Raw genomic sequence first — 11,432 nt, 5'->3', positions numbered from 1 at the left:
CAAGATACGAATTGCATACATTTTAGCTATTCTAGTTTTTTTTTTTTGAGTGCTACAGGGGTTTCAATTCTGTTTTGCTGATTTTCTCAGAACCCACTTGTTCACGTTTCTCTCATGCACCAACAAGCATAATTATATTGACACGGATGCTTTATCTGTATCCGGTTACCGTATTTCACCGGCTAAAAAATGTTAAACGTTATCGCTCGGTGCAGGATGCACCTGAACGTATCGGAAGTTTCGCGAATGTTATCGATGGTTCTGTCTGTTGTCGACGAACTTTGCTAATCTGATTGCATACGCGACACGAATTGTGTTGTAGTTTCTGGAAGGCACGCGGACACCAGCGAATAGGCTGTAACTTTCGACGACTGCCGTATGCAAACCGACGCGCTTGACCCGCAGATGAGATTTTCTACGATTGCCGACATTGCTCGCCGCTATCGTTGCGATTGAGCCGGCACTATTCATTTACCGTCACTACTACGTGGCAATATTTCCAACACAGATTTTTTTCAGTTACACATTGCACGCCTAATTCTTACATAGTTGGCTGTGCAATACGCTACCAAAAAATGAAATGGTGCAACAGTTTTTGATATATGGCATCGTCGTGCAGGTGTTTGCAAAGCGATCTTGCAGACAGACGACGCGCGAGCGCTGATGTCGATATTTTATACACTATTGTTACTTCAAAAATAAAAACAAACTGTTGCGGCAGGTGTATATTCATTATTCAAACGTGTTTTTAATATCTAAAAGCACATACAGATCAATAACTTATTGTTTCGAGCTTAGTTTACAGCAAGCTGTTTTAGGCCGGACTTTGACGGATGAAGACGGAGTAGTCCAGCAACAGTGCGCCGCAGCCGAGGAGCGAGCTTCGGCGCGCGTCGGAGCTTTTCTCCAGTGGTTGCGCGCCCTTTCCCTCCACCCGAAGCGAAGCGACGCATTCGCTTGCCAGCGCGCGCCGAAGCTTTCGGCGCGTGCCAGTGGTTGGGGCATAATAGAATTTTGCTTCGCATGCGGCGCACTCAACGCCGGCGCAGCAGCGCCGCTCTCGGTGCCGTTCTTGTCTATACCCTGCTTCCAACTTTGATCCCCCGCTACCCCTTGGATGCCCTGGAGATCCCTCGCCGCCTGCTTTATTATAACCTCAGGTGCTCTCCTGCAGCCTCCGTTTGCCGGTTACATGTGCCCTCCTGATGCAGTGCTTGTAAAAAATCCAATCTATCGTCGCGACGAAAAAAGCGACCCGCGACTTATACAACAACAGTCAGAATATTACCCCTTCAGATACAGCGATCATCATATGGGGCGTCCACGCCCACTGCCTCACCGCGCGGGCAGCCAGCGGCTGAACGTAACCAGGAGGCGCTGGCGTAACAAACTCGACGGGGACAAACGAATACAACACGCGCTAAGAAAGCTCCTCCGTAGTCATATATTTGAAAAACAAAAGCCTCCAAATTTTCTCTCGCGCGCCTGCGCACAAACGGCTGGCGATCCCTCAAATGAACGTCTCGTCTTTCGGATCATTCGCTCGAATTTGTGGATGGATGGATGAATGAGGCTCAACCCTTTGAATCGGGTCGAGCTTGTCCCCCCACTGCTGCCCAAGTTTTTGTCTGACAATTTTCTAGTTCGCTTCCTCCACCTTCTTTCAACATTCCTCGTGTATAAGTAACTGAAAACCTTCCTAGCCCAACGCATTTCCCCGATTTTTCTCAATCGCTCCTCAAATGCTATCTTGCCCTCCAAGCCTCTCTGCCCTCCAAAGAAGACCATCCCAGATCCCCCTGCACCCCAATATTTGGTGTTTTTGCCATGCGCTCCCAGAGCGAGCCTAGCCACACCACATTGACCTAGTTTCCAACTGTGCTCGGGCCTCTGCTCTCATACATAGAACTGCATTGGCAAAAGTCAGACCCGGAACCATTACCCCTTCCATATCCCTCGTTCTATACCTCGTACCTATTGTAGTTCCACAGTGCCCTACTCTTCATAATCACTGCATTTCTGATAACCTTTAGTGGTTACATATTTTTCGTACTCTGTAAGATACTCAATTTCATTATTTATCCCCACCCCAAAATACTTGTACTTATCGACTATCTCAAGCGTGGCCTCCTGTATGCCGCCGCAGATGTTATCATTAAAAATCATGACTGCTGATTTTTTTGTGCTAAACTTCAAGCCTAATCTGTCACCTTCTGTACCATAGAGTTTCCTACAAAAATTACTAAAGGGAATTCTGGCGCTAGTGTCTGCGGGAGCTGCAACGAAAACGGTTGTCCCAGCATAGGAATTATGGGAAGTACATGGATTTGCCTAAACTTCGTCCTTTTTGGCTTCAAACAGCTTTGTGAATTTTGAAACTCGTCATTTTCAACAGCGTATTCCGTAATAAATAATTAAATAAACATAATTAAAATTGCCCGACGGCAGGATTCGGACACAGGGACTCTAGCAAAGAAGCCTGATATTGAAACCATTAAGCCACGGACGCATATGTCCACAAGCGAATGAAACGCCCTTATGAGTTTATCGTGGGCATGCCAGTGCCTTGAGACGCTTGGCGCGTTTCGATTTGGCCACCTGGACAAGCTCAATCGTTGCAATTAATAGCAATTGTACGCGTTCCCGGCGTCTTCTGCACTTCGAAGAATATAGATTGCGCTGAAATATACGACAATAATATTTATATAGCGTAATATACAAAGCCACAAGAACGTCTGGATCCACAAGCACGAAGATAAGGCAAATCCATGTACTTCCCATCATTCCCATGGTAGGACAACGACTGCAGCGCCAGAGTTCCCTCTAGTAATTTTTGTAGGAAACTCTATGTTCTGTACCACATATGTCCATCAATCCCTGCATTGCCTACAGCAATGCCTCCTTTGCCTCAGATCTTCTGTATTGTCAGCCATTAATACAATATCATCCACTGACCATTGAAGTAAGGCGCGGCGATGCGGTTACTTCTATCATCAAGGCTCGGCTTCAGCCAGTGACCAGTTGCCCTCTTTCTTCTCTCCTTTTTCCCCATAGAGTTTCTCACTACATTACCTAGAGGGAAATCTGGCGCTGCTGCGCTGTGGTATGCATGGGAATGCCGGTATATTGTGGATTCGGATTGGCATCGTTCTCGTAGAGACAGGGGCCGGCGTTGCGCGTGAACGTGTCTGCGTTCACCCGGTCGACGGAACGCAGGCGTTAGGTTCACCCAAACGTCACGTCCGGGATGTCGCATTCATTCTTTGTTTTTCGCGTCCGTGATGTCATATCCGTCTTTGGTTTTGGCGGCAGAATGGCAAGCTCAAAGGTGAGCTACGGTCAAACAACTGGACAAAGATGTGGATCGTTTATTTTTTGGGGCTTGTGCTAGCGTAAGCTATCGTAAGTACTTCACTTTTTCATTCGATGTGCCTCTACTATGCAAACCTACGCTTTCGGCTGCCTGATACTTCATTTCCATGTTCCTTACCAGCTTATTTTCCTTGTGACGCATCCCGCGGACCGCCGCACCGATCAGCCAGTGCTACAGTGTACTAGCGCCGAGAACGCATATTAGACGACACTGTTTATCTTAGGTTCCTTCAAACTTGTAAGAGCCTTTTTCACAATTACTTAAACGTAACATTACCTGGTTAACGGTGCTGCTACACGGCAGAATGTGTAAATGGCAGATGACCCAAGTGCGGCATGTGCGCGCACTTGTTTAGAGAAAATAAGGAGTATTCATCATTTATCTCGCAATGTAAACGCACATTCCTGACACATGGTTCAGGTCTGCCATCCGCCGACTAAGGGCGGTAGTGAATGAAGTCGCTAAATGAGTGCTTTGCGGCGTCATTAAACGCGCGGGAAAAAGCGTTCGTTTACATAGTATTATGAGCCTTTACATAGCAATATAGCTGCGCTGTCAACAGCCATTCTCTGGTAACCTTTCTCCGCAGCGTAACGCTCGAGTGCTCTGTGCAGATGTGACAAAGGTCGTGTGTGCGGTCGGTATTTGTGATTTTCTAGAAAAGAAGCTTCATTACAAAGCGCATGATCAGGCTGCGTGGTCGTCCATTCTACTAGAGCGGGACAATCAATAAACGATACAAGCATGGACATACACATGCTGTTGCCAAATAACCCTTAAGGTGGGTCCATTTAATACTGGTGATTTAATCGTGGATGAAGACTGGGATGTTCTCTTTATGTGCTTGCTTCAAAGTAGGATAAATCGTAACTTGGCCAACAAATTTTACTAGTGTTATAAGGTTTTGTGAGAAAGGGTGTTGTGTATGGCTTTGTAACGAGTCACTGTCTCCCATCGCACGTGTATATCCCGGCTGGAAGTTATGTTCATGTGCTCAAGAGTGCTTCAGGAACCCTCTGAGCACTTGCACGTTGATATTACAGCCACTTGTGAATTCTGGTCCTATGTAAGCATTAAGGGGTTTTAGCACTCATCTTAGTGATAACCTTAGACGTTAATTCTATAGTGTATATTGTTAACTGACAAGCTGGGTCTGGTAAGTTTTACATCTTGACACTAAGAACCTGTGGCATGATGAGTTTGTGTAAAAGAACAGTGCAGGTGCCATCATATATACATTCATTGTCATTCACGCACACTATTGGAGGGACTCCAATCTACATTAAGTACAGCGCAATCGGCGCCAGTACCAGTGGTCGCTCAATGTGTGGTTTGGAATTTACGCCAGTGCAATAATCAGTACCATCTTCAATCACGCACTGACTGGACAGCGTTATGTGAACGAAATCCTTGAAGGAGTGGTTGATGAGTTTCTCAGCAAAGTCCCGCTGTCACATCTTCCACTTCTGCTGTATCAGCAAGATGGGCCACCTGCATGCAGCAGCAGCCGAGCGCAAAACTGGTTGGGTGCTACTTTTCAAATAGATTGGAAGGCACGAGCCTGTAAAGAGGCCGGCTAGGTCACCTGACCTCTCTATTAAGTTTCTTTCTTTGGGGTTATGTGAAAGATTGTGCCGGACGTCAGCTTAGATGGACGTCACATTAGTTCAAGGTAAGGATAACGGATGTGTGCCATAGAATTCCGGCATCGGTCATCAAGAAAGCCACTAAAGGTGTGATAAAATAGACAGTACTGCGTAGCTGCAAAAGGAGACCTATTTGAACACGTTCTCTAGGCTGATGTTCAACGCAGCTTACGAATTAATAGATAGTAAGAGCACACAGTTTTTTTTTTGTCTGTGTGTGTGTGTGTGCCGACATTCTGATTGCCAGTTCGGCTCATAGAAGTGGTATATTTAATTTCGTGAACGCATTGGTTTTGCCTTTTCTCTACAAGTTGGTCGCTTTCCAGTGTGTTTATTTCGCTTTTATTTGTTGACACGAACCTGTTTTTGCAGCACGTGTACACTTTCATGAAAAATAACACGCTCACTTTATATTGGCTTTGGTCCGAAGCAAGTTTCTGGTGCGAAATATAACTTCGCCCGCACTCTTTCGATGCAGTGCGAGCAAAGTCTGGATTTTGAAACATTCTGTGCCTATTACATTGCTCTTCACATTTCGTGTGTGGTCAGAGCTGCACTTTGGCTGCGTTATCAAGGTGCTTTTGTTATCATTTATCAGTCGGCCTTGAGAGAGGGATAATAAGCGTGACGTAGAGAGAAAGGAGAAGCTGCGAAACCTGCTGTTGGGGCTCCTTCCGTACCATTATCAAGCTGGTGCGCTGTCTCTTCGGGTTCGCGATAGGCAATGCAGTTACTTTCAATCAGCTTATTTGAGGGCACTGCTTTATGATGCGGGTGAGAGTTCACTCACATGGTATTTTTCATAGTTCGTGAGGTGATTTTCCAGTCGGTAAAATTGTACGCAATTAGTATGTCGCTGAAAACACTGCAGTTAGATGTCATTTTGGGATGCCAACAAATGCCTCATTGACACTTTGAAAATTATGAGAGTACTTCTCGAGTTAGATAATTGTAATTACCAAATTAAATCTCAGTAACGAAAGAATTACTGGCTACTACTCCAGTTTACTGGAAACAATATGCACTAGGTTTTCTTCGAGTAACGGAATTGTTTTTGTTTTTTTTTAATCTTAGTGCATGATAGCTGTGGAACACTCTCTCTCTTCATCCCTATACCCCGTTTTCCAGTGCAGGGTAGAAAAACGGACATGTGTCTGGTTAACCTCTCTGCCTTTCCTCTCTTCTATTTCTCTCTCTCTATAATTCACTCAGTAACCATAATGAGGCCAAGCCAGATTCACTCAAAATCAGAATCAACAGCAGTCATGTGCGGCAGCACTTATGCTCGGACTAGCAGAAAAAAAAAGAGGCTGCAGTTTTGCAGAAAGGCGAAGCAGTGTTAGTGATAGCCAAGTATGCGACAATTACATGAAGGAAGATTACACCAGCAAGGGGACTCAGGCTGTGAAATTGAACTGTCTCCTACTATGAGGTCTTGTATATACTTAGCGCCGTTACTTCAGTGCTCAAGTCTTCGAGGTCAAACGAAGTTTCTTGAAGTGCAAGAAATATATATATATATATATATATATATATATATATATATATATATATATATATATATATTGTAAGGAACCGCTTTATTCCAGCCAAGCTCGGACTACTACCTCGAGGATTAAACTGTGCTGCTAGTGATGATATATGCAGATGAAAAAGATGTGCAGATGATGAAGTTGAAAGTCAGGCATGTGTTGTGCCCATGCTAATTCTCTCTCGCTGTGGAAGCGGCCGCCTGGCTGCGCGTAAGTACTATAAAAAGCGTCAAGTATTTGGTTTTAAGCGGGAGACATGCACTATCTCTGTGCCACAGCAACGGGAATCGGGTGGCGTTCTAACAAGCGAGACATGGTAATTGACAGGTGATGTCTGCTCAACGACCGCGGAAAGTCGAATAAAACACCAGAAATTTTTTGCATAAGCCAGGAACGCACAAAGGAGTCCAAAGAACTTCATCACCAGGAGAAAAAGTCGCAGCACAGTGGGTCGAGTCGTAACGAAACTTGCGAGCGTCCTGGGAGACGCCTGTGTTAAGCGGGGCGAGGCGACTGCACTCCGCGAGGCGAGACACAAACTGTTCCAAGAAAGGAACTGATGGGGGTACAGGAGTCGAAAGGAATGATACATCAAGAATGAAACTTGGTGAACAGCCATAGATGAAGAAAAAATGTTAAAAGCCAGTAGTACGTTGCGTAGGCATGTTATAGGCGAATGTCAGGAACGGCAGGATCGCATCCCCGTTCATGTGGCCAGGGCGGATGTTCATCGCAATCATGTCAGAGAGGGTATGGTGAAAACACTCCGTCAAGCTGTTGGTCTGCGGATGGTAACTGGAAGTCGTCTTGCGAATTGTGTTAGAGGCGCACAGAACTTCGGTAAGGCTAGAAGAGAGGAAGACTGCTGCGGTCACTGAGGAGAACGCGCGGAGCGCTGCGGTGTAAGATAATGTTGTGTAGAAAGAAATCGGCGACTTCAGCAGCAGTCCCGGATTGTAGAGATGCTGTCTCTGCGTAGCATGTTGGATGGTCTATGGCCGTTATAATCCAACGATTGCCATGTAAGGTCGTGGGAAGAGGACCATACAAGTCTATTCCAACTACTTCAAAAGGCGAAGCGGGACAAGGCAGAGGTTGTAAAGAGCCAGAAGGAGCTGTTGGTCGTTTGCGGCTTTGACAATGAACGCAGGGTGCAACATACTTCGCAACGGCTGAAGATGGGCCAGGCCAGGAGCAGCGACTTCATATTCTGTTATAAGTCTTGTGGTAGCCTAGATCACCAGTCGTCGCATGATCATGAAAGGCTTCAAGCACCTCACATTGCAGAGAACATGGTATGACCGCGACCCATTTGTTGCCATCGATGTGATAAATGTTGCGATGTAAAACCTCATTGTGCAGCTTGAATTGATTAAGTTGTCGACGAAGTCAGGCATTTGGAGGTGACGAAGAATCTTCCATGCGTTGGAGAATAGTTCAGCAGTATGGGTCGATGAGTTGGTGGGACACAAGGACAGATGGGCTGTCGTGTCTTAGCCATTCGAGGGTTACAATGGGTAAAGCCGATGAAGAGGACTCAGGACGTACACAATCACGGAGAGGATATGGTGAATCGTCATGATTCTTCAGAGGGTAGCAAGAGAGAGCATTGGTGTCTTGATGCTTCTTTGCAGCCCTGTAGGTGACATTGAAATCGTACTCCTGTAGGTGAAGCACACAGCAACCCAGGTGACCTGATAAATTCTTTAGCAATGAAAGCCAGCACAGTGTGCTATGGTCGGTAACGACTGTGAAATGGCGGCCATGAAGATATGGGCGAAATTTTTGCACTGCCCAACAGCAAGGCACTCCTGCTTGGTTATGGTGTAGTAATTCTCTGCACTGGTTAGTGCACGACTAGCATAAGTAATTACTCGTTCGCGGAATGTGTTGTCACGTTGCAGTAGAATGGCACCGGGACTGACTGCTAGCGTCGGTGTGAAAGATGGTGGGCGCGGTCGGATCAAAGTGGCACAGTACTGGGTCTGACGTCAGGGCATATTGCAAAAGCAGGAAAGCATGTTCACATTCGTCGGACGAAACAAAGGGCGCATTACTGGCGAGGAGTTGATGGAGCGGGGACGTAAGCGTAGCGAAGTTGCATATGAAGTGCCGGAAGAAGCAAGTCCAAGAAAACTGTGCATGTCTTTTTGACGCAGTGGACACAAAATTCCAGGATGGCAGTAAGCTTCTCGGGGTCCGGTCGAATACCTTCTTTGCTGACTATGTGCCCCAGAACTTTGATGGCCTTGCTGGCGAAACTGCATTTTTGTGTGTGTGTGTGTGTGTGTGTGTGCGTGTGTGCGTGCGTGCGTGTGTTGAGCTGCAAACCAGCATTTGCAAGAGAGGCAAGGACTTTATCAAGACGTTGCAAATGTTGTGAGAACATGGTTGAAAACACAATGTCGTCGAGATAGCACAGACAGGTTTTCCATTTCAAGCCACACAAGACTTATCGATCATGCGTTCGAATGTGGCAGGCACATTGCAGAGTCCAAAAGGCATCGCACTGAACTCGTAGAGACCAGTAGCCTGGTCTAAAGTCAAGGCTAGAAAATTATTCAGCACCGTGGAGTGAATCTAGTGCATCATCCATCCGTGACACGGGGTAAACATCTTTGCGCACGATTTTGTTCAGCGCACGGTAATAGACGCAAGAACACACTGAGCTGTCTTCGTGACAATTGCAACGACATGAGTGTCAACAGCTCAAGTGACAGTTGATCCACGAGGCAACAGTTGGGGTTCGAGAGTTTGGTTTATTGCAGTAAGCAATGCAGACCCCTCAGAGAAGCGAATAAGGCCAGGGGTAATCAGAATTGCTCGAGATAGGGTATGGTCATAGGGTAGAATGAGTACGCCGCCATCCACAATGTTACAGGAGTTGACACCTATAATCTCTTCTCTAGGTGGCCAAAGAACGTAATCGGAAGAGGTGACGAGACGAATGCGTTCTTCGTGGTTAGGAAAAGAATTGCCAGTGGCATCCAGTTGTGTGAGGCGTTGACGACAAGAGATGGAAGCAGACGCCAAAGAAGTCTCACCCCAAGATGAGTTCATGGGTCACTCACGAAATACCGCAAAAACAATGTGGTGAAGAATTTAGTCTATGGACACACGAACAGTACACGGTGCGATTGGACGAATAATAACGTTGGCTGCTGCACGAAGAGAAAGGCCGGAGTAAGGCAATTCTTGTGTTTTATAGAGTCCCGAACAGTCACATGGCAATAATCGCCAAGCGTCTTGTAACAAGGAGCCACCTCAGAATTGCACCAAACAAAGATGATGGATGCAGCCAGTCTTGCCAGATAACTACATTTTGACTATTCTGTATTGTTTGCATTTATTGTGCAAAAGGAATTCTCGCAGAGAGTTTTATCTTCAGTGGCCTTCAGTTGACGTCATCTGCTACAACTAGCACATAAGTTAACTCCATAGCACCACTAGGATGGAGACATTGTGTCGTGGGATGCTTCCTTAAAAGTGGGCAAGAAGATTCTAAAGGAAAAGTGTGAGATGGTCACAGTAATAACCAAGGCATTTGGCATGCGAATGACCCAGCTATGAAGGTATTATCAGATGTGGACAAGCATATAATACTAAATGGCGCCTTGCACGAGTCCCAAGTGTCAAATGTAATGAGTATTGTGCATTGAAAGGGCCAAAAATGTTTTGTACATGCAAGGGAACACTATGGGCATTTGATAGCAGTTGCTTAGATGTACTACATTAAAGGGAACCAAACGAATTCCCTTAGACATAGGTATGCAGCAAATTCAAGGACTAGATGAAGCTTCAAAGAAACTGCATTTCATGTAGGATAGGTGTGAATGACCTTTGTGCATGAGATCAGTGACAAAAACACTAAATGAATGCAGTACAGTGTCTGCATCATATCTTGTGCAGACCAAACTAGCCTGGAGTTTCAGCATTCCTTGTCAGTACATTTAAATAGGCACTACATTGTTCAAAGTGCTATATTGTTCTACAAAACATAATATGCAAGATGTAGCATGCTAACCCTCGTGGCTCAACAACTACTGAACCGAAACCTCAATGAGCAGTGAAGCGTCCTTGTAATTTTCATCGTAACCATACTTTTGCTCTTGAAAGTGAACCTCTTTAGTGAATTTGCTTGTGTATTAATTTTTCTTTAGGCAAGTATTTTTTATACATGTTAATGTCTCAATCCTGCTTTCTCTTTCCGGAGCTAAAACAAAATGCCTCTTATTTCAATTTGATCTTTTGACCTAGGAAGCCATCATCTGGTGCTGTGTACAGCAAGCACATGCTTCGGGCAAGGAGGGAGCCAGCACCATATTTACATCAGCAAGAACCTCGGTGCTCAAAATAAACATTTTCTGTGCAAATACCTGTCTTTTTATACTTCCAGCATGAATTAATAAGTTTTTTTTTGCCTTCACATGCAGGAAGGTTTATAGGAATAAATAGTGACTGTTGAATGCCCAAGAAAAGCCTTGAAGCCATTCTACTTGTACAGTGATAAAGTACATGTGTACTTGAACTTGATAGTACAGCAACGAAAGGCAAAGTAACAGGCAAAATGCTCGGGGCAGCAGTCGTATAAATGGTAGATGAACACAGCTAATTGTGCTGTCCAGTTTCATTCAGTTTGACCAAGAGTTGCAAGAATTGCCTTCAATATGAATCATTCAGTTTAGCCAGCTAAAGTCGAACTCGTACAAACTTTGGAATGTCTGCTGAGAATTTTAGCATACATGGTATGTGTGCATCCTTCAGCAGCATTACAAGCCCAATAAGGTTTTTGCGTTACTGTCCCCCCTCCCTTGGGGTTATTGTAGTGTCTACTTCAAGTGCTTGAGGGTATAATGGAGAATGACTCCAATTTGCTATAAA

The 11,432-nt window shown here is 45.3% G+C and overlaps 1 long non-coding RNA gene across 2 annotated transcripts; it reads left to right on the top strand.

Moving 5' to 3' along the window:
- The first annotated feature begins 3,194 nt into the window (after positions 1–3,194).
- Positions 3,195–10,924, top strand: LOC126526207 (uncharacterized). 2 transcript variants are annotated; one of them, XR_008611363.2, is made up of 2 exons: positions 3,195–3,328; positions 9,461–10,924. It is a non-coding gene; the product is annotated as an uncharacterized lncRNA (long non-coding RNA). The 2 variants fall into 2 exon arrangements; XR_008611362.1 differs by having other exon boundaries at positions 3,314–3,402.
- Positions 10,925–11,432: the final 508 nt, after the last annotated feature.

This window comes from Dermacentor andersoni, chromosome 8 (genome assembly GCF_023375885.2).
Source record: "Dermacentor andersoni chromosome 8, qqDerAnde1_hic_scaffold, whole genome shotgun sequence".
NCBI lineage: Eukaryota > Metazoa > Arthropoda > Arachnida > Ixodida > Ixodidae > Dermacentor > Dermacentor andersoni.
This window is presented reverse-complemented; position numbering and strand designations above follow the sequence as displayed.